Source organism: Ictidomys tridecemlineatus, chromosome 8, assembly GCF_052094955.1.
Source record: "Ictidomys tridecemlineatus isolate mIctTri1 chromosome 8, mIctTri1.hap1, whole genome shotgun sequence".
NCBI classification, from domain to species: domain Eukaryota; kingdom Metazoa; phylum Chordata; class Mammalia; order Rodentia; family Sciuridae; genus Ictidomys; species Ictidomys tridecemlineatus.
The window spans coordinates 29,373,722-29,394,792 of NC_135484.1; the positions used below are offsets into that span (position 1 = coordinate 29,373,722).

The 21,071-nt window shown below is 37.5% G+C and overlaps 1 long non-coding RNA gene across 11 annotated transcripts in view; it reads left to right on the forward strand.

The window, feature by feature from the left end:
* Nucleotides 1–21,071, forward strand: part of LOC110598609 (uncharacterized) — a 34,081-nt gene that overhangs the window by 4,058 nt on the left and 8,952 nt on the right. For 3 of the 11 annotated variants that reach the window (XR_013424830.1, XR_013424828.1, XR_013424832.1), the window contains 3 exons: nucleotides 1,083–1,215; nucleotides 2,558–6,712; nucleotides 6,967–12,044. This is a non-coding gene — a long non-coding RNA (uncharacterized LOC110598609). Of the gene's footprint in view, nucleotides 1–1,082; nucleotides 1,216–2,557; nucleotides 6,713–6,966; nucleotides 12,045–18,349; nucleotides 20,881–21,071 lie in introns of those variants that run through there. The other 8 variants (XR_013424833.1, XR_013424834.1, XR_013424837.1 and 5 more) reach the window with 8 other exon arrangements.

Sequence of the window (21,071 nt, forward strand, 5' to 3'; positions counted from 1 at the left end):
TCTTCCTAGCAGAGTCCTTCGATTATATACTCAAGCCCCTAAGCCACTTCAGTGGGCTGGTGTAGAGACTAAATGAGATTATATTTGAGAACTGACCAGTCCAGCCTGGCACATAGGTCTAAATAGAGCATAGAGATTCCTCTCCAGTTACTTGTGCTAGAAGTTAGTCACCATTTTTCCAAAGGAGGCTTCACAAATCAGCAGCTGGATTTTCTTTTCATAAAAACCTCTTCAAATCATAACAGAACAAGAGAGGGTCAAGAAAATACCCTCCAATCTTTTACATTAGGAATATCTAAAATCAACCTAGCATGAGAATCTCCTTTCACGTATGTTGTCCGTTATGGGTCTTGGTATCCAAAGTTATGTGGGTCATATTAAAATAAAGGCACATAAAGTCCTGAGATTTTTTTGTCCCCGAAAACATCTCTAAGGAGAGAGTTTGTGAGAGGTCTGCATGGAGTGCGTGGTCGTTCTCGGTCATTCCCACATTGAGGGATCATTGTCATTCCTGTCATAGTTGGAGTTATAGCTATTTAACTAGAGCACAAATAATATATTCACAAATATGAGAATGTGCCCTTTCATTTGAATCATCGTATCTACCTGTTTTTGTTCCAAATGTTAATTTATACTTTTAGTCCTTTTGAACAAAAGTGACTCTCCTCAGCTTCCCTGGGCCTCCCAGCATACGCCTGCGATTTGCATGTTTTATTCAAAACTGACTACATTTTCCACTGGGCCTTCCTTAGACTCTGAGAAAATCAAGAGCACTGGGTCCAACTCTAGTATTCTTATTGTTAGATGTACAGTTTAGACAATTTATTTACTTTCTTTAGCTTCAGTTTCTTAATCGAAAGAATGGTGATTGTTATAGTATTCAATCTCTGATGTAGGTGTTTGGGGAGATAAGTGAGAGGAGAAAATTTGGAATGGTGTTGGCATACCTTAATAGTTCTGTCGTTGTTATTATTGTTGTGATGCTAGTGTCTAGCATGGTCATTGACTCATTGATTTTTTTTGTAGCTAAACCACAAGTCTGTTCATCCAACTCTCTGCCTGCTCTGTGTTTTGACCTACAGGGATGAATGTGGCTAGAGAAGAAAAACTGCCAAGCTTACTGGCCTCACTTCAAATTAATCTCAAGTGGACACTTAACACTGGCCAGCAACCATACTGTATTTCTCCTATTCAGGCATCCTCCCACTTTTTAAGGTGAATAGTTCGTAGTTATTCTGTAGCTGCAAACCTCCCCTATTTTTTCTCTTAGCTGTCAATCCTGTGTCTATAATATAATAAATAAGAAAAATATGAATAATATAAGAAAAAGAAGAAGCAATTAGAGGGGATGGTTCCCATTATTCATCCTTGCTTCTTCACCTACATATCCTGGAGGCCCATGTATTCTACATTATCTCCTGTAACCAAGGATAGACTGCTATGCCCTAGGAAAAATTCAACCTCCCCACTCAAGTATTAGTCCCATCCTTGTTGCTGAAAGCTCATTGTCTCTGATGCCAATCTGATAACAATTTTGAGGATACAGTTTTGAGTAAAAGGAAAAAGAATGTTTATTGCTTTGCTAGCAAAGGAGAAACACAGGGGACTCCTGTCCCAAAGGCTATGATTCTGCCCATCAGCAAGAACAGGAGGCTTTTCAAGAGGTGATTCAAAGGCTGCATTCCTCGTGTTATCTGTTGAAGCTGTGATTCACTCTTTATCTTGGGAGATAGTTCCAAGTCCTTCTGGTGCCATCCCCAAAGTCTGGATTAATTCATTCATGTGGGTGTGTGCTCAAGGAGAGATTAATCTGCCTAGGATGGGGAAGAAAGGTAATCCTGTTTTCCTTGAGACTAGGGAGGGGAAAAGATTAGGAAGCAGCAGGGAGAGAGGAGGAGAAAGAAACACAGTGGCAGAGCAGGACAGGCTACATTCAAAGCATAAAGTGGACCACTGTTCCACCCCACCCACACACAGCCCCAGCAGTCTCCCTTCTCTGTGCATCATTGACGTCTCTCATTCTATTGACCACTCCCTTGGGCATTTATGTATTTTGATTTTTTTATTCCCACCTTCAATGATCATATTTTGACTTTCTTTTTTTCTTCAGTTACATCTCTATTTTTTGTCATTCCCTTTAAGGCAAACCTCCTTGAAAAAATTGACTGTCTCAGCAGTCTATAGTTTCTCTTCTTCCCTTCTCTCTTGAACTCATTCCAATTAGGAGTAGGCCCTGTCAGGCCCCTGAAGCTATTCTTGTTTAAGTCATCCGTTATGGTTTGGATATGAGGTATCCCCTTAAAAGCTCATGTATTAGGCAATGCAGGAAGGTTCGGAGATGAAATTAATCATTGTGAGAGCTGTAACCTCATCAGTGGATAATCTATTTGATGCATTAATAATTTGAATGAACTACTGTGTGGTAACTGTCTGCAGGTGGGGAAAGGTTAGAGGAAATAGGTCTTTAGGGTAAGGCCTTGGGCTATATTTTGTCCCTTCCCTCCCTACAACCCCCCTCCCCACCAACCTCTCTCTGACTCTCACTTTCTGCTTCTAGATGCCGTGAGCTAAGAAGCTTTCTTTGGCCATACCCTTCTGCCATAATGTTCTGCCTCAACTCAAGCCCAGAGAAAAGGAGTTGGCTAACAACAGACTAAACCTCGGAAACTCCTACATTTATGTGACCTATCAGAAGCATTTACAAAGTAACTACTTTCTCCTTTTTCCAGGAAAACATGGTTTTACCTGGTTTTTTGTTTGCCTATAGCTATTTTTCTTCAGTTTTCTTTTATAATCCCCTACCTCTGAACAGTGGGGGAATTTTAGGACTTACGTATCTCTTTTCTTCACCCCTTATGTCCCTCCTACACTCAGCCCTGATGTCCAGCAACATTAGCTTCACCTGGTAAATTATGAGAAATGCTCCATCCCAGATCTATTGATTCAGAATCTGAGCTTAAACAAGATCCCCAGTTGGTCATTTTTTCACATTAATGTTTATAATCACCCTAAGTGATCCTATCTAATTTTATGGCTTTAAATGCCACTTATTTACTGACTTGATTCCCAAACTCATCAAGAATCTTGGTGAAATACGGATGCATTCATCCAACTGCCTGTCAACATTTCCACATGGATGTGTAGCAGGCATTCTCCTCGGCTTACCCCGTGAGTGCAGACGCAAGTTCCCAGCTTCCCACTAAACCTGCTGCTCCAGTATTCTTCCATCTCTTCATTACCAGCAACTCTATTCTTCCATTGCTCAGGCCAAAACTCTAGGAGTCAACCTCTCCTCTTTCCTACTTCTGGTCTGTCCCCTAATTCAGTCAGCTCTACTGTAGAAATACAGTCAGAATTCAATCTTTCTCATTACCCCTGCTACCTTGGACCAAGGTAATACCTGCTCCTTCCTCTAGTCAGTTCTGAAAACGGCAGCCAGAAAAAAATACTGGTAGATGATGTCTTTTCCTCAAGGCCTTCCAGCGTTCCCCTCTGTAGGGTATGACCCAAGACCTCTCATGGCCTGTTTCCCCAACTACCTCTCGGAGTCTTTTGCAGTCTCTCTTCCTTTTTCACTTTACTCCAGCCTCAGGTCTCCTTGCTGTACCTCAAATGCAGGAGGCCAGTCTTGCCTCAGGGACTCTTTGTACTTGCTGTTCTTTCTGCCTCAGCGCTCTTCCTCAGATAGCTGTGTGGCTCCCTCCCTCCCTAGTGTCTCTACTCCAAAGTCACCTTCTCGGAATGCCTCCCCTGGCCTTGCTATCTAAAATCTCAGCCTTAGCTTGCTTCCTCACGTCATACTGCTCTATTTATTCATCTCTTTTTTAGCAAATTGAACATTCTCTCCTTTTTCCATATATGTGCGTGTGTGTGCGTGTGTGTGTGTGTGTGTGTGTGTGTGTCTGTGTGGGTATAAGTACACAATATGCATAAATATATATCTATATGAACATGCAGACATTTATACACATCCATATTTTCTTTTATGCTTTTTATCATGTTCCAGTGATTTAATTTGCTGACATTTGTAAAAATACCAAACTGAGTAAATTATCACAGCCTTATGGAACTCTTTTCTTCTTTGATATTGCAACTGATTTTTCTTGTTCCTCTGCTGTTTCATGTCTATATTTCAGAATCAGTTTCTTGAGATCCGTGAGATTCATGTTGGCATTTTGATTGAAATTACGTTGAATTTATAGACTAATTTAGAGAGTGAGAATAAAGCTCAGTGGTAGAGCACTTGCCTAGCAAGTGTGAAGCCCAGTACCAAAAAACAAATAAGTAAAAATAAAATAAATTTTTTAAAACTATATTAATTTAGGGAGAATTGACATTCTTATTACTGTGAAAGTTCTTATGCATGAAGTCACATTTTTCTCTATTTAGTTAGGTATTCTTTAATGTTGTCTGATATAATTTTATTTTTTTCTCCTAAAGGTCATACACATTTTTGTTATGATTATCTCTATTTAACATATTTTAATGTTATGTTTTATGACTATTTTAATAGGCTTTTTCCTTTGTGGATGATTTTTAAATTTATAGAAAGGCTGTAAGATAGAACAGAGGATTATCCTATACCTCCTATCCAGCCTCAGTTACCCTAATGTTATCATACTGCATTACCATGATATGTTCATCAAAGCTGATAAACCAGTACTGCTATGGTACTATGAATTAGACCTCAGTCTTTATTTGTATTTCATTTTTAAATTAATGTTCTGTTTAGGTGCCAGAGTCCCATCCCAGGTGCCATATTGCATTCAGTAGTTGTTTCCTTAGTTCCCTATGATTTGGGATTCTCAGTCTTTCTTTATCATGATTTTGAAAGATTTGAGGGATATTAAATATTTTGTAGAGCACCCTTCCCCAATGTGGATTTGTGTATTTTCTTATTATTAGATGGTGGTTCTGGATCTGGGAATGCTTGACACAGAGGTGAAATGGCCTGTCCCATCAAAGTGATACTTAAGACCTTAACCTTAACTGCTGACATTAACCTTGATCACTAGTTCAGGTGGTGTTTGCCAAAATGTGTTCTACATTTTACTCATTTACTCTGCACTCTTTGTTTTTATTGGTTTGGTTTCTGTCTTTCTAGAAAGTAAGCTCCATGATTTTCATCTTATTGTCTCCTGCTGTTTCTCTGATGTTAGAACCATGCCTGGAACATAAAAGACAACAAACAGATTTTTTTTTTTTGCACCAACTGATGATATTTTAAAAAATTCTCAAATATTTCATCTAAATTTCAGACATAGGAAGTGACCATAGCTGATTGGTCAGTTTTTCCAACATGTTGATGAAATTGGGTTAAATTCAACAAAAACAAGTTAGAGAACAGCACCCCAAGCTTTCAAGCTACCATTGAGATTATTATTTGGGAAAACTAAGCACATTTTGATGGACAAATATCTGATAGAAGATAAATAAAATCATTCTCTTTTTTTAAAAAAAAGTTATGTATGTAGCTACTTATTTTTAATTGACAAAATTGTATATATTTATGGTATGAAATATGAAATTTATCTTTCTTATAGTCACCATGATGTAAAATATATTTCTTGAATTTATTTCTCCTATCTAGCTGAAGTTTTGTATCATTTGGTCAACAGCTTCCCAATCTTTTTTTGCCCCTAGTTTTTGGTGTTCTTAAATTTGAGAGCAAAGTAGTACTTTTTAAAAAGACACAAACTGTACTGTGTGACTCACCTCATACCCTAGATGTGTTAAGAAAACAAATTTTAATATACAATTTAAAATGGCTACCTCCAAGTTCACCTCTTAACCCTCTTCTTACCCAGGCTGTGCTACTGGCAAATGCAACCCTGTGTTCTTCTTTTAGCATCTGGAATTTTCTCCATTCACTTTTCCTTATCTTTTTTTTCTTTGCTTAGAATATTCTAACCTTCTCTTTAAACACCAAAGAGATGTTCAAGGCATCTCTCTCTATCTCCATTTCTTTCCATAACTAACATTTCTACTTCCACCAAGAAGGATTCCCTAAAACCTTTAGACAGGGTCAGGTGCCCTGGATGTATCCATAGCTCCCTACATCTGCCCTTTTCAAAACACTTAGCCAACTGTACTGTGATTGTCTATTCACTTGTTGAGATCACTGTCAGATTGGAATTTTGTTCACTGTTTTTTTTAATCCCTTATTGAACAAATGACTTGTTTACATTCTAGATCAAAATTTTATGTATCATGCCAAATACCCAGTATAGTATAATAAATTGCCAAGACACTAAAGATTCATTTATAATAATAAGGTATATTCATTTTCATATTAAAATAAATAGTTCCACTATGCTGCCTGATGGCAGCTTTTATATTATGCATAAGTTTTTATGAAAAATTGTGTAATAAAAAAGAAAGATTAGGGATTGATTAGTACATGGTCAGATTACCCCAAACAGGAACCCTCATTCGTAGCACAGTGGATCTAGTCTCTGGTGTTTGGAAATTTACTTGTCCAATTCCTTTTTATCATCATGAGAATGCGGCCTTCAAAATGGGATCAGAGTCCTTAAAGAAGAAGGAGAGTGAGAGATTTTTCTGTCTCCATATACGTCAAAGAAAGGCCATGAGAGCATGCAGCCAGAAGGTGGCTGTTTACAAGCCAGGAAGGATAGAAAAGAGGCCCTCACCTGAACCTGCACCTATCAGCAGTCTGATCTCGGTAGAGGATTAAGAGGTGAAATTGGAGGTATTTAAATTTAAATTGAATATTAAAATTTGTTTTCTTAACACATCTAGGGTATGAGTTAAGTCACAGCACATTTTTGTCTACTTTGCTCTCAAATTTAAGAATAGCAAAAACTAGGGACAAAAAAAAGATTGGGAAGCTATTGATCAAATGATACAAAACTTCAGCTAGATAGAAGAAATAAATTCAAGATCAGAACATTGAGAAATGAATGCCTGTTGTTAAGCCACTCAGTCTATGATATTTTCTTATAGCAGCCTGAGATGACGAAGGTATGTATCATATGTTCTACAGAGTGCTGAAAATTCTAAGGGATCCCTCAATGTTTCTGGAAAAAGTTACCTAAGGTAACTGTTTGGGAAAGATGTGGACATACCGGAGATTCCAGAGAACTCTGGCAAGATTCCATTCACTTGAGTGTTCTTCTGTGTTTTGCCCTCATAGTAAATCTCTTGTATGGCCGTAAGTCAGTAGGTACAGTGTTGAAATGATTAAAAAATTCCTACAAAGTTTTTATTTAAAAGAAAATACATGCACATTATTGTGTATAATTATAATTAATAAAAATAAATAAAAGAATAAAAAGAGAATGTATGTCCAATCTTATGGATTACTAGCATTCTCAAAGTTTTCTGGGGCCAATATTGTTCCAAGTTACCTGGATTCATAAGAAATTGATAATAGTGACTTATAACACGAAATATTCAATGGCTACATAGGGATAACAGAAGAAATAAACCAAAATTAATTTCTTCAATTTTTTGATACTTTGATCCTATCACCACCAAGAAACCAGAGGTTTTACTATATCTTTTAAGTAATTTTACATATTAAGTGGTATCCTGAATGTTTTATGTCCTGATAGCACAAAAGATGTTCAAAAGAAATTTCAAGTATCCTCCATATTTTACCTGAATTTTAAAATTGAATTGAAAGAAGTAATTTTCAGCCAAAAATATGTCCTTTTAAAAAAATGAAACAGGAAGAAGTCTTCAGTTACCACTCTGAGAAGTGGCATATGTTACCCAGAAAAAAATATATATAACAGTGATTCTTAATTAACTGAAGTATTTGAGATCATTAGTCTCAGATATTACTGATAACAAAGAGCCTCAGAACTTGAGGAGACATAGTTTTGCATTATCTGGAATCAAGTTGAAGATGCATCACTTAGGATAGGCTGGGTAATGGCTTGATTAAAATAAATTAATGACTCCACAATGAAAATTCTTATTTCTCCCATGTTCACATCTAATGTAAATCATCAAGGAGCCCTGCTCCCTGTAATCATTCAGGGACTAGAACCAAAACAAAGGAAAAAGAACTTGGTATATGGAGCACTGGCTCTTAATTGTTCTATGCAGAATTTTCAGGTTTCATTTCTCTTTACATTTATTTCATTGGCTGAAAAAAAAAATGACCGAACTTTAGTTAAAAGGGTAAAGATACATGAAAGTTCAATTCTATGATGTATCCAGAAGAATATTTCCAAATATTTCTAATGACTAACTTAGAGATCCTCTGACATGTGCTCCTGAAAACCCCATACTTACTCAATATTATTGATATATGTGTATATGTATATGTATATAGGTATACACACTCAATATATAAATGTAAGTGTACACACACACATGCCATTATAATAATTACAGAAAATTAGAGTTATTGTTAAAGATTATACAGCTATGTCAAAAAGAAACTTGAATATAGATCCATGGAAAGAAATAATATCGCATTTACGTGTTTCCAAAATCTCATTCTGCTGAATTTCAGGAGATAAATCTTTAGGTTCTGGAAACTTATTGCAGAATATTTGAAGGAAGCTGAATAGCAGGTTGAAGAGGAATCATGTGGAACTTTCATATTTGAGTATACACAGAAATGAAGGAGACTGAGGAGAAAATCTGAGAGCTAGGGAAGAACCAGAGAATCTTGATCCAATGAAGTAGAAAATGTCCAGGACTAAGAAACGTAGTTAACAAGGTCAAATGCAGCAGGAATCAGGAAGTTACAGACTGAAAGAGTTCATCAAAGTAAGCACCGTGGAGGTCTTTGGTGGTACATCTACAGAGAACCAATTTCAAAGTCACAATTTTGTGCTCATCCTCCTTCTCTCCAATGGTACTCTGTCTCCTGCCTTTTTTATTTTAACTTTTGGCACCTAGCCACCAAAACTAGAAAGCTGAGAATAATGATATGCTCTTGGAACGCCTACAACCACTCAATTTTATGCAGTTTTCTATTCCTTTCTATTCCTAAATAGCTCTTGAGTCCTACTCTTCTATTCCTCTGTACCCCCACAGCTCTACTTCAAGCTTTGTTGGCATTTGCATGAACTAGTTTATGACCTCCTAACCAGTTTCCTTCCCTTGGTCTTGTTTGGTTAAATCTATCTGTATTGGCTATCTCTGACAGCATGCTTATTCTAAAATGCTGTAACTTAAAACAACAATAAACCCTTATAATTTCATATTTTCCTGGGGAGGCCAGGAATTTGGGAGATATTTAGTGTGTGGTTATGACTTAGAGTCTTCCATGACATTACAGTCAAGATGTTAGGTGAGTCTACAGTTGTCTGAAGCTTTGACGTGAGCTGGAGTATCCACTTGAAAGGTGGCTGTCTCATATGGCTTATGTATAACTGGTGTGAGCTGTTTATGGGAAGCCCCAGTTCCTCCTTGATGATATTCTCCTCAGAATTGCTCAAATGACCTTATGGCCTGGAACTTAATCTTTACCAGAATAGTGACTAAAGATTCCCAGGAAGAAGCTTCAATTCTTTTTGTAATCTAACTTCGGAAGTCATCTCTTGTTGCCTCTAGAGAACTCTGTTGATATGCAGTCTGTTGAAAGAAGGAGATTACATAAAGGTGTGACGAGTGGAAGGCCAAGTTCATCAGGGCTATGTCAGAGGCTAGCTCCTGCACCTTCTTCACTGCTGTTGGAGTGATCCCTTATACATGAATCTGTCAATTTAAAGAGAGGTGGTAAAGATGCATGGTAGATAGAGAGACTGAGGAGATAGTGAAGAATTGGCAGAATCACAGAATGGGAGAGGTAGCAGTAGATTATCTTGACATTCAAAGATATTTGTTGAAGGGAGCTGAGGGTTCAGCCAAAGACTAGTGCTAAGCTTTCTAGCTGTAGAACCTTGGGTCATATATTTTGGGTGTGATGCAGTGATACCATTTCAGTCTCACAGCTAGTTTATGGCACTGACATTTGGATGGATTCTGCTGATATGAAACAAGGAAGAAGTAACATCTTTTGCTTAAGAAAGTTTCCTGGGGTAGGGGACAACTGTGAAAAAAAATCTAGTTTTGCTTAAGATAAAGTTGTTGTTCTGTGAAAGTAGGTTTATGAGTATATTTGTGTCTGTGCTGTGTGTCTGTGTGTCTCTATAAATGAGTGAATCAGCATGAAACAGGAATTTCACAGAATCCAGCTGAAAAAATGTTGAGAAAGGAAAAAGGTAGAAGAGTGAACTGAAGAAAAGGATACTGTGAGTGGGGAAAGTAGAAGAGGCTAGTGTTTCAGACAGTGGTATATGGGGACATCTTCAGTATTCTAGAGAAAGAATTGAAAAGATTTTTTATGGGGAAATTAAATTTTGCTCAGAATGTTAAGAAAAAAAGTCCTCATTTTCCTGAGGCTCCAGCATTCTTCACAAAGTAGCTAATAAACTTCTATTTCCTATTTAGAGGAGAAACTCATACAACTCTGTCTAGAAATCTTTGCTCTAAATATCCTCTTAACTTTAATGGGGGACAAAAATAGTAATAGCTAAAAATTTATAGAGCATTTGCATGGTACAGCATAACATTAAACAATTATATATGTTACTTTATTTAACAACAACCCTCTGCGGCCATTAGCTCTGTTTTATAAGTCAAGAAAATGAGACGCAGGCTATGTAACCTGTGTGTTATGTAACATGTGGTTATATGGCCCAAATGTGGAGGAGCCTGGTTTTCAATGCAATCTGATTCTCAAGCCTCAACTTCGAAGATGGTTTCCTATTAAGGTGTAATTTACATATGGTATGATTCACCATGTTTAGTGTACTGTTCTGTGAATTTTGACTAATGCATGCAGTAGGGTAAGCACAAACACAATCAAGCTGTGGAATAGTTTCAAAGCTCAGGAATGTTTGCTCCTGGCCCTTTGAAGTCAGCCCATTTTCCCACACCTTCTCCCTGACCACCACTGATCTGTTCTCTTGTCCTAAATGTCATACAAATAGAAGTCTCTTGAGAACATAGCCTTTTGAGTCTGGCTTCTTTCACTTAGCATACTGCATTTGTGAGCTTCATCTGTGGTGTCTCACATTTCAGTAATGCTTTCCATTTCTGAATAGTAATACTCCATTTTATTGGTGTATCACATGTTGGGCATCCTTTTACTAGTTGAAATATATTTAGATTATTTCTACCTTACAACCAAAGCTGCTATAAACATTCATGTTTAATTTTTCTGTGTGAACGTAGTTTTTATTTTTCTTGAGTGGGGTTAGCAGTGAGTTCCTGGTTTATATGGTAAGTGTATGTTTAATTTTATATAAAAAAAAAACCCTACACTTATGAATACGCCCATGGTTCAAGTCATTTTCCTGTAACTGATTTGAATGAAAGAAGCTCATCAGACCAGCAACAGACAAGTTAGAGGCAGAAAGATTAGAAAGCTGAACTCCAAAAGCCTGGCTATGAATCTCATCTCGTATTATATTATGTCTTCGTCTAAAGACTATTATTCAAGAATCAATAGGAAAGAGGAAGGATCATCATTCCTACAGGAGGTTTTTCTCATGGGATGTGAGAAATGAGTGTGTTTATAACTGTTCTCTTTTCAACCATGTTTCCTTTCATCCATTTCACAAATTAAGAAAAGATAATAAATTTAAGTGATTAATGAATAATCTGAAGAAAATAATAATAATAATTAAATTAAATTCTAGGATAAAAAAGAGGAAGGATAAATAAAAATATAAATTGATAGAAAACTAGAAAAATAACCAATAAGAAGGAAAATAAACAGTTTAGAAATACAATAAACATAGATTACAGTTCTATTTAAAAATTGATGTATTATATTTAGGGACTGTAGGAGGTTAAGGAACAAAACTAGATTCTATTTTTATGGCAGTAAAGAAGTGGAGTAAGCTGAATGTTTACCATATGTGTATTAACTTGACATTTTGCCTTATTTGCCTTCTCCAAGATGTGGGGTGCTTCACAAGTACTCCTTGAGCACAGATTCTCCAGTCTGGACAAAAGGACCCTAACATCTTCCAGAAGACTATGTTCAAATTGAACAATGGTCCCATTTTAAGGTATTCATGTTGCATGTAATGTGCTGTGTCCACCTAGCTTTTGTTTAACCAGGCTATGCCTGCCACCCAATTGGGATTTTCAAAGCACTTGTGAAGGTGATCAAAAATGCCAGAATAGATACACTGCTCTCCTTGGTCTGGATGAAGGGTGTGAAATCTCATTGTCTCTTGAGCCAGGTAAATATGGATTCAAAGTTTGGGTCCACTGTGAACCATATTGTGGTTTTGATCTGGAGTTTATGGCTAAGGGGCAGAGATAAAGACAGTCAAGAGAGCTTCACATGGAGGTGAGTCTCAGGGTAAACAGTGTCAGAAATCACAGTGATGGTGAATGTATTTGAATCTGGAAGTGGAGCTGTACTGGATTTGCGGCAACTCTAGAAACCCCTTAGGATTATGAACCTAAGAATTTTACCATTGATATGACTCTGGCCTATACCTCGGGTCTGCTCCAATTATTTCTCTGACTTCTAATTAAAATAGTCCTCATCCTCACTTCAGTTTTTCTAAGAAGAATGATCATTGGCTTAGGTCAGTTTGATTAAAATAGCAGTCTGTATGTCAGAAGTTCCTGGCCAGCGTATTGTTGCTTTTGCCTTTTATCCATCTTTGATCTAATCACCTGTGGCTAGATGAAGAGGACAAGAAAGGAACAGGATAACGTCACATAAAAATATGTCCCCTTGGCCACAGGGACTCTAGGAGTGCTTGGTGTAAGAATCTGCAATTAGTTAATGCAAAGATATCTGGTATCTGGAGTCTTGGTTTCCTCTTCTGGAAATATCCAATGATTCAGGAAAGAGTAGAGCTTGGTGGCTAAAAGCAAAGACAGTGGCAGCAGGTTCCTTGGATTTAGCCTTGAGCATGCCATTTACTGGCTTAGAAACCTTGAAAATTTTCTGTCTGCTCTGTGCTTCAGCTTCTTCCTCTATAAGATGGAAGTACTAAAAACATTGGCCCTTACTACTTAGTGAATATCTGTGAATGGCTTAGACTAGTACCATTTAGAGTTTGCCTGCTATTGTTATCCTTTCAAGGTTGTTGTGAAAATTAAATGAGATCAGCAAAAGTACCTGAATCCAGTAGATAGATGCACAGAAAATGTACACTTCCAGTAAACTACATGCCTGCAAATTGTGTCTTTGGCTATTCTTTCCAAGGCTCCCAAACTCAAGTACCTATGATGCAAACATCACTGTACTTTCATGAAAGAACATAAAGAAATAAATGCCAAATCAAAATCAGACAAGAATATTGATGACAAAATCAAGTGATATAGTCTTAATTACAGTTTTGGACTTCTTTTTTTTTTAATACTAGACTTCTTCATTTTTAAGAATTGAATTAAAGATTAATAGATAACAATGCTATGTTCAAAGAAATAGTTGCCTTCCACTAGTCCTTGAATGCAGTCACATTTGGCATGGCAATTTTAGTCCAAAATCTAATTGATATGGACAGAGGTCCAAGCACACTATATGGTGTTCCCACACAGAAGGCGTGACAAGCGAAGTGAAACTGGGAAGGGGAGAGAGTGCTAACATCTCTTCTTCCAATCCATAAACTCAAAAATCCAGAATCTCTCCAATTTCCAAAGCAAAGATACTTGCTTAGGAGATACTGTGAATTTGAATTTGATCTGAGAGTATTTCCTTCTCTGCACACCATATTTTGTTTCCCCCTTGCAAATAGCCAATGGCAAATCTATGTGTCACTCTAAATAGCTACTAGAGGTGTTTGTCAAGGATGTATGCCGAGCAATTCAGAAGTAGCAAAGGGCTAAGAACAAGCTCTACATGGGGAAGCCTGTGTTAGGATGTCTGCCACTGGGCATTCATTCATCACTGAGTCATGGAGTTTCTTCTCACTCAGCATCAAGATTCTCAGTTCAAAGGAGTCCTTGGGGGTGGTGCTACAAGATGCATTGTCATCAGAATCCCGAGGCGTCCCCCCAAAATCGACCCATGTGCAAGGATGAAGGTGTGGATCAGAATCTCAGCAGGACATAGAATAGAACCCTCTTATGAGACACTCGTGGGCTTCCCTAGTAATCAATCAACCCCACAGCACCCCTTCTTCATGCCCACAGATACTCAATGACCCAGGAAGGTCAATGTTGCCTCTCTAGGTGCAGTAAATAGATTCCTGATCTGAAGAGGTATTGGTGTAAAACCACCTAGACCTTCATTAAAGGAGGAAAACCTCACTTATACTGCACATACTGAAGTCTCTTTTTCCACATAGGGTGAGACTGCTGTGCCCCAGTAGAATCTTTAGGTCTTGTGTAGCAGCCTCTGGTTCCTGAACTTAGGACCATTGGGTAGTTTAGAGTGCTGGTCTGGCAGGCTCCCTGTGGGACCCCTTTTAGGTGGACTTGCTCATTGAGTGAAACCCAAAGCAACCTGGTAAGCTTAACAAAATACCCACTTTGAGCAGCTGGTGGTGTCTTCTATCACTGCTCCACTTCTCCACGATGCCTATCTCTTTATTGCCTAAAGCAGTGTTACTGATTTCTCACACGTCCTACCACCAGCCTTGGCAAGACTACCTCAATGATCATGCCACTGTCCACTGTATATAGAAGCCCTTCAGAGAGGACACATGGAGCTAAAATCCTAGCCATCTCCCCAGTCAAGGTATATAACCTGGGGCAAGGTTGTCCCTCCTGACAACATTATGTCATCTTCCAAAGACTGATGCACTGAGATCCTTGTAGCTTTGTGGCCTGGGGTTCATTATATATTCACAGAATCATCTTACCTTTGCCTTGTTTAGCCTCCCAAGCTCTTCTCTCCTCACCAGACCCCTGCACCCAGCCTCAAGCAGCCAGGAACAGAAGTCAAAGCTGAGTCTAGGGCAGGAACACCAGACTTCCCCTGTACCATAACTGGCCCCTGCCCAGCATGGGAAAGAAGCAAGCCATGAGAATCCACTTTCATGACTTTTGTGTTAGATTTCTATTTATAACCTCCATTTGCATCCTCTGTTTAATCTATATTCACATCCTAACTTTTCCTCCATTTCTTTTCCTATTTTATTCATTATAGTTAATAGATAGTACTGAGCTCCTATTATGGGCCAAGATCTCAGCTAGGCCTTGTGAGTAATACAAAACAGATAAAGTAGATACAGTGCCTGGGGAACTCACTAAATAATTTTTCTGAAAAGTTAAATAGACGTGAAGCCTTTTCTCCACTGCTAAACTTGATTTGAAGCCTGATTGATTAAGGGTGAACTAGAGTTTGAGTTAGACAATGAGTCAAGCAAGTTATTGAACAGCCAGATTAATTTTCTATGAAGAAATAAGCTTTGGCACTATAAGGCTGACAAAGCTACACAAAATAAATGATAAATTGTCCAACTTTTATTTATTTAAACATAAAAAAGGTTCCTAGAATTTTTTGAAAGAGATAAATAATCATAACACAAGAAAATATGAAGGGAACAAAAATATTCTGAGGGAGAAGGGATGCATGGACTTTATCAGGACTTTAAATTCTCCAATGTTGGATTGGGGTCTATTGCCATACGAAGGAATCCTACAGAATGTAGAGCAGTCCAACTAAAAAGAAAGGATCATTATCATGTCTAACTGTAAAAGATTCAATATGTGGTAGGTCCCTGCTGTGGTTTGGATATGTTTTAGTGTCTCCCCAAAGGTCTGTATGCTGGAAGCTTGGTCCCCAACATAACAGTATTGAGAGGTGGCCAATAATATTCAAGAGTAGGGGCCAAGTGGAAGGTGGTTGTCACCTTCCACTAGCTCATGGCCCATCCAAAGAGGGAATGGGACTAGTGTAGCTTCTCACAAACTCATGTTAGCTTGCATGAGCATGAGTTGTTATAAAATGAAACCATGCCCTGTGCTTGGTTCCTTCTTCCCACAGCCATTTCCTTTTCTACTTCTATACCATATTGTGACAGAGTCAGGGGGCCCTCACCTGAAGCAGCACCATGCTAGTTGGACTTCTCAGCCTCCAGAATTGTGAGTCAAGTAAACTTTTTTCTTTATGTCATCTAGCAAAAAGTATTCTATTAAACTAACACAAAATGGACTAAGTTCCCTTCTCTGAAATATTTCACAAGGTGAGCAGGCCTTACCCAAGGCAGCTAGAACACAGATAGTGACCTGCCTGTCACATCACATTTGTCCCCATGTGTATCTTGGCTCATAGTCCCCAGGGTGGATCAGAGATGACCCATGTGGCTCCATCCATTTATCTGTTTTCTGTGCTCTTCCATTCTCTCTTTGGATGGGCCATGGGCCCTGTGTTGACTCTAATTCACAAAGAAAGGAACCGCCTGTGTGGCCCTGCGGGGACTGACCTCACTAATGTTTACTCATGAGGCTGGGTGGGCAGGCCTCCAGCTCCTTCTATTGCTTGTTTGTAGGGGATAGTCCAGAATGTCCTCTTTTGACAAGAACATTACTCATGCTTTTCATCTTCCTGACGTAAATTCTGCCAATGTAGTGATCATTTTTATGAGTTGGTACTGAGCACTCCTACATATTTTGGTCCAAACCCATAGTCTCCTGTGCCTTTTGCTTCAGAACTTTTTTTTTTTTTTAATTGGTGGTAAATCTACTTCATTGCCTTTCTCTCAATGTAGCAAGACCAAACTTGAAATTGGGCTTTTTCAGTGAAGTTAAGAAAAACAAGTCGCGTTTAATCATATGTGATTTAAACACACACACACAAACACAGTAAAAATCCAGGTGCGACGTCGAGCATCTCTCCCTCTCTGGAGTTGACGAGCTTCGGAGGTGATCTTGGCATGACGAACTCTTATAAACAACATGGTGCCTCCACCTTCCAAGACACTGTACTTTATGATTGATGATCTACCATTGCCTCCCTCACCTCCTATACTCCCTTTTTAAATTCCTGCCCACGAAAAGATTTCATTTTTAAGACATGAGATGCATAAAATTAACATTGGCAACCTTCATCCTTTCTTTTATGAGCAAGATGTATTTCAGATGCTTGAGGCCAGGTAACTCTGATTTTAGAGTGAAGCATCATGAAGACTATAAAAGGAATGGTGAGGCCTGCTTGTCCCCAGCTGCAGAGATTATACTTTGCAGCCCCAGACTGCTGAGCATGAACTGTGCAACCTCGGTCCTGGGCCCTGGCAGGAGGTGAGGGTCAGGGGCTCAGATGCTGACTGTTTTTCCAAGAAATAAATATACTGCAGTCATCATCTCAGATTTGACTGAGTAACACAGAAAGGATTAGGGAGAGTTCGATTCTTCTGTATTAGAGATAGTTATTTGAAATGTTAGCATTAGGACATTGTTTAATTGAATTTTGGTACATACACTTGATGGACTATTTTACAGTATTTTAAAGTAAAAATTGGAAGAAAGGAAGTAATCTAGGAGTTTTTATGATAAAACTGTAATATAAAAATCCAAATGCCCAATTTCAGCACTAGAATCACAGCAAATGAGAAGAAATATGGAATAATAATAATAATAATTAATTATAATAATAATTAATTAGGTGATATGTTGTTATAGGGGGAGAAAATGTGGGGTTTTTTTCCCCTTTCCTATATTTACAATATTTCTCACAGTACACTTTCATTGCTTTTAAAAAGTAGATCTTGCTCTTAAAGGCTTGACTGTGTCCTGAAATTCTTGATTGTTCTTTAGGGCATGTACTTAACAAAAGGCCTTCTACTCCCCCTTTCTTTCTGTATTTTAAATCTCCATACCCATGGTCAAGATGACTTCATGAAGTATCCATATCCTAAACTGGAGAATTTGTAGCAGAATCTCTGAAGTACAGTTATAGTATAAGAACGACTATATTAAAATTTCTCATGAAAACAAACAAAAAGTTTTTGTCAATTTCTTCTAACTAGTATTTATTTTTTAAAAATAATATTTGCTTTTTAATAATTATCAATTTACTGAAAAATTAGAAAGCTAGTACAGAGAAATCCTGTATTCCTGTATCCTAGGTCTCCTAGTATTTACATCTTACATTCGAATGGCTACATTGGTTAAAATGGATGAGCCAATATTGGTACACTATTATTAACTAAAGTCTATTATTTATTCATATTTTCTGAGTTTTTAACGGTGTCCTTTCTCTGTGTCAGAATGTCATCCAGGGTTGCCACATTTTTGTGCAGTTGACTTCTTAGGATCTTCAGGGCTGTGACAGTTTCTCAGACATTCCTTGTTTTAGAACCTTGGCTATTTTGAGGAATACTTGTTAGGCTTATTTTTTTTTTAAGGAGTGTTTCTCAGTGGAGTGTTGTCTGATGTATCTCTCCTATTTTTACTGGGATTATAGGGTTTTGTAGGGAAGAGCACAGATGGAGGATCACTCCTACCTATTGCATCCAGGGTATGTGCTACCAACATGACTTACACTGTTGATGTTGACCTTGGTCACCTGGTCCAGGCAAGTAGAAGATCTTTTTTAAGCAACTCAGTGTTTAAGTATCTACCACGAGAAAGTAATCATAACAAACATGGTGGGGAAAAAAGCAACAAGCAAACAAACATGGCCAGACTTTAACCTGTGACCTCCAGGATTTATTAAGGACACATCACTCTTCTGTGCGTCCCCTTTCTTCTCCTCCCCATATATCCACCTGCCCCCGCCCTCTGTGCCTGGACTCCTCTATTGGCTTCTATTCAGTCCTTAGTGAAATTATATATAAATCATATTCATCCCATTTCAGAGATTAAAATTCACAGAGCCTCCAGCATCTTTTGGAGGCTCCAATGTTAAGTTTTGTGCTGTGAAGGACACAAGTCTAGATTTTATGTCAAGAGGGAGATTATGCATACAGATATTTTTTTCCTTCATGATGACAGAATGGATAAATTTCATGAGGTTGTCAAATAAAAAATGTACTGTGACCGAATGTTCTCCCTGATATGTGGATGCTAAAATAGAATAAGGAGGGGGGAGGAGGGAATAATAGAAGTACTTTGGATTAGACAGAGAGGAATGAAGGGAAGGGAAGGGGAATGAGAATAGGAAAGACAGTAGAAAGGCAGTGGACATTACTTTCCTGTACCCATATACAAATACACACGATCCATGTAGCTCCACATCATGTTCAATGAATGGAAAGAATGGTAAGTTATATTCTGTGTATGTAAAATATGTCAAATCATCATATTTTGCCCCCAAATTATCCACAGTTAATATTTGTTAATTAAAAATAAATTAATAACTAAATGCATGCATAAGTTTTCCTAGAGATAACTGTCCACTCAGCTCTGCCATCAGTCTTTTTGGGAACACACTGCATCCACAGTCTTGGTTCCTTAACATCTTGAACTCCTGCCTGCACCAAAATTGAGCAAGCCTGATATTAGGACAGTCACTTCATAGGCTCATACTCACCCACCCCAGGGCGCTGCACAAAAATGAATTGGATCAACTATGATTTTCCTTTGGAATTTTGGACTAAGGAATAAAATATAAATTGCCAGGAAGCAACATTATTAGAGCTTTACAATTGCCATAGCCTCAAGTAAACCAAACTCACATGTAAGATGCGATTATAAAGTGGTGTGGAGAAGAGAGAAAAAGCTGGTTGGGGAAGAAGGTCCTTGAGGGATACTGTCAAAGACAGGCAATGTGGAAGAACATGAAAGAGTCCAAAAGACAGAAATCGGGACTCACAACTGGGAGACATCGAGGGCCTGGTGACTTTCTGAGAGGAGAATGTATTTTGACACATTTTACATACATGGAATACAACTTACCATTCTTTCCATTCATTGTACATGATGTGGAGCTACACTGATCATGTATTCGTATATGAGTATAAGAAAATAATGTCCACTGATTCTTTTTGGTTTATATGAATAGTCAGATATTCATGTATGAATAATTATATATGAATAGTTTATATAAATAGTCAGATAACACCTGCCCCACTTTGCTGAAGTAAAATGAGATCTGTTCCTCAGGGTTCAAAAAATATTATTCAGAACAGTTTAAACAGGCCCCCAAGCCACTAACAGGCTGATAAATTTTTCAAATTTAAATAATCTCCCTTGCAAAAAAAAAGGATACTTTAAATGTCTTAGAGTGCCCCAAATTCCAAGTCTGCTGTTTCTCAAAATGTTTGTTAGATCTAGTACAGGAAAGATGGAGAGGATGGAAACCAAATGGTGGCCACACCCCTGTCATCCTTAGTAATAGCGTAGGCATGGTGTCTTTCCCAGAAATGATGATGTTTTTAATGAAATCAGTTATGTGCTGTTGAGTAATAAGAACACTGCATTTATTTTATAACTGTGCAAAAACATGACCCAATAATGTATTAAAATATGCCACAAGTAGAATGTTATGCATAGCAACAGATTTATAAAACATTAATTAGATGTTGCTAGCTATTCAGGCCAACAAAATCTTTAAAAATAAATATTTAAGTAATTATGCTTCCCTTCAACAGAGCCTCTGTTTCTTTTGCATAATAATTTATTTTTTTCCTTTCAAGTACTTTTCTTTGAAACTTTCTTGGACTCAACTTTCTAACTTGGGAAATGTTTAAAATTTAACTTATTTTTTAAAAAATATAATTGTGGAGTCTTCAATGGATTCTTTTAAAAGAATTATTCTTTTCAATAATTAAAAAAGTTTGACACTTTTTTTCCTTCATGCAATTTGAGAAGATTTTACTGAGTCCCATTTGAAAAATTGGATTATATAATTGAATTAGAATTAGATTTATATAATGATATCAATTATATGATCCAAGTGAATCAGAATTGTTTTTAAGATTAATAAGATCTCCAGAGATAGTACCTAAGTTTGGTTAATATTCAAATGGATTTTTATTCAATTTTAGTTTTTTTTAACAAAAAGCATAATCAAGTTCAGACCAAGATGTTAAGCAGATGGAGGGGGAAAATGGCAAAGCTAAGTTATTAAATTGAATTTTATTTTGTATTTGGTAAGTTGAGATTTCACTTAAGCTGGAGACAAACTTCACATTTTGGTCACTAAAATCTCAGTGAGAGTTGCTGTATCCAAAATAACAGAATAT